We start from the raw sequence: 3234 nt of genomic DNA, 5'->3' as shown, positions 1-3234 counted from the left end.
GAATTTTTCTAATGCTTTTAAGACTATCAAGACTTGGAACAGCCAATTTCCACTCCCATCCTCTCTATTTCTCCAGCAACTGACATTTTGATCCTTTCTTTGAAATCTGCATCTCAAACCTACTCTCTCCTGGTGATCCACAGCTCCCACACTACAGCTGACCCCCATGGAGCAAGGGCTCATCCCGTGGCCCCAAACTCTCGGGTTTCTTGGTTGAGATGACCCCTGAGGTATTAAAAAGTCTCTTCTTTCCCAGCCCCATGACTGCAGAAGTCGATATTCTTCAGTTCTGCTTTTCAAGGTTGTTTATTTTTTTCTTATTTATTATATTCTTTCTGAGATCTGTCCAGCAGGTTGGGTTGTGGCACAGTACCTGCCCTTGGGGTGGTGTTAGCTTTTTATACTAAGAACTACGTGTACTTTATTTACAATAATTTTCCAATACCCATCACCTATGTCAGACAGTCTGTCTCTGCTCTAAGCCAATCCAGAAGTGCCACCATCCCAGCAGAAGATGGAGGACAAGAAGAAGAAGAAGAAGAAGAAGAAGAAGAAGAAGAAGAAGAAGAAGAAGAAGAAGGAGGAGGAGGAGGAGGAGGAGGAGGAGGAGGAGGAGGAGAGGACACGCCCAGATTCCTCCATCTTGCCTCTTGAAGCTCCATTCCAAATCTCCAAAATTCCACTTTTTCACCCTGTGACAAATTAACTATCGTTCTACTCAAACTCTTGTGGCTGGTAAATCCTCACACAAAGTCGATAATTTTTTCCATGAGCTAAGATTGAAGGCACAGGTGTCTTTGACTCCGTGCCAAGGTCTCTGAGCCTCTGCCAGGGTCTCAAGTCATCCAGGGCAGTTAGAGGAATGTCCTGGGTCCCAACATACTGCCTGCTGCAGGGTCCCAGTTCTGCTCAGCTTTGCTCTGCAGTGGATCTGCTGTGCCACCACCTTTATTTTGGTCAGGATGGATCATGGCAGTGGAAATGCTGCACGTATTGGCCTTAATGCTGGTTCGGTTGGGTGATCCAGCAGTTTGGATCGAGGCTCTAGCTCTCCTTTGGTTCATTTATTCATTTCTGTAGCATAGTATTCACTCTCATATTAATTTACATTTCCTATTATATCTCTAATGGGAACTCTCTAACCAGTCATTACTTTATCCATATGTTAAATGTTCATTTTGCAGCTATTAGTATTCTATCTAGGCGATATATCTCTTAAATACTAATTTTGGACATTGCCCAGTCTTCCTCTGCAGAATGCCACCATTCTAAACCTAGCTCACTAGGCTTTGGATGGACTAAATACACACAGATCATTAGACCAACACCAATTTTCTGTTGATGCTATTTTCATGCTCATTTTTTCAACAGAACTTTTTGAAGCCCTTCTGAGCATTGCTTTAGCCCTCAATGTATACAGCTCACTACAGTGCTCTCAGAAAATAACCTCCCAGTTTGCAGCAGGATTGGTTTTCATCTAAATACTGAAATGCTACTTTTTAGGTGAATTTTCCCACCATGTATGATAGTGCTGTTTGTTTCTCTGCCTTCAGGCCTCCAGAATCAACAAATGTAAGAAGACAGGTCATGCTCGTATCAGTCAGCGGCACAATTTATTGCTTCTTCAGTGGGATCAATTGTATCACCAGCACCTGAAGAAAAAGATGTAAAATGAGGTAATAATTTTCTTACTGGAATTACTACATTTGGACACTTCTGTTTTTAAGTTGAAGACCAGTTTTATTCCTGTCTTTTATCTTGTCTTTCATTTTGGTGCTGGTGTAAACATCAGGCTTAATTTTCTTTCCCCTTTTATAGATGTACATACTTGCTTTAGATATTTTCCAAAATTATGGCTGTTGTAGCTGCTTTTACAAATGAAACTGCAGAATGCATGCAGATGGCCTCTACAGGAAGAGAGCTAAGTTTTCTCTTTCTCCCCTTCTGGTCCAATAAACATTGATTTATAAAATGTGGAACAGATCCCACAGGACACCAGAATATTCAGTAGCCTGGTAAATATTCAATGATCTAGGATATGCGTTCAAATATTTGCTCCACATAATAGATGTAAAAAGAAGAAAAGAAAAATTTACCTGCTGTTTTCTCTCTCATTTTTATCATCAAGACGAGAAAATTGTGCTTGGGCTACGAAGGCACATCACCTGGGCAAATTGAAGAAATCAGGTAAAGATAACAACAACCCTTCAATAGGTGGTCTAATAAGAATGCTCAAATATGCTTTGCAAAGAGGACTCAGTCTGATTTATTAAAAGGTAAACTGGGTTCTTCCCTGCATCACTGAGTGGGATAAAATTAACGATTTCACTGCAAGGAACTGTACCAAGATTAATGGCTATAGTCGAGATGCTAACGTTTGTGTTTAGCAGAAACTATGAGAAAAGAAGTGAAATGTTGCTACTGAAATGCTGCTAAGTTGTACTTCACCTTTCTTTGAAGCACAAGAGTGTATCACAAGAGAAAAGCCGGTCCTTGACCAGGGGCTGCACACAAGACATTCTCGGTATGAATGACCTGGTATTCCATTTTCCATATGAACAGATGTAGGCCCTGTGTTTGACTTCAACTGGACATTTCTGTATCCCTGTGAACTGTTCTGAACAGGTGAAGCTGTGTCAGATGATAAGCACAGTGAGGCTGTGATGTGTCCTTTGTCACACCAGCCCCTCATCACTCCTGCTCTAAGTCAAGCACCTGCTGTGCTCCAGGGCTAAATCCATTCACCTGCATGGGGAAGGGACTTTCCCTCCATGGGGGCACAAGTGAAGCTAAGAGCACCTCTAAGTTGCAGGGAAGCTTTTGCACTTATTTATTTAGTCCATGGAAGTTGGTGTGAAGGAGAAAATTACTCTTGTTACAGAGAAGGCTGAGTGGCACCGGGGCGAAGGTGCTTTCCTTGAGCCTTGGATCCAGGTGGACCTTGGCCTCTGCTGCAGCCAGAGGTGACTTTCACAATAGATGGGACAAGGGGCTGGGGGCGTGGTGTAGGGATCCCAGGAGTCACAGAATCAAATAGCTTGGAAACGACCTTCGAGATCATGAGTTCAGCCTTTGAGTGAACACCAGATTGTCAGCTACAATATGGCACTGACACATCCAGTCTTTTCCTAAACACCTCCAGGGGTGGTAACTCCACCACCTCTCTGGGAAGCCCATTCCAATGTCTAATCACCCTTTCTGCAAAGAAATTCCTCCCAGTGTCCAACCTGAACC

Source organism: Fringilla coelebs (assembly GCF_963513975.1).
Source record: "Fringilla coelebs genome assembly, chromosome: 3".
Lineage (NCBI taxonomy): Eukaryota > Metazoa > Chordata > Aves > Passeriformes > Fringillidae > Fringilla > Fringilla coelebs.
This window is presented reverse-complemented; position numbering follows the sequence as displayed.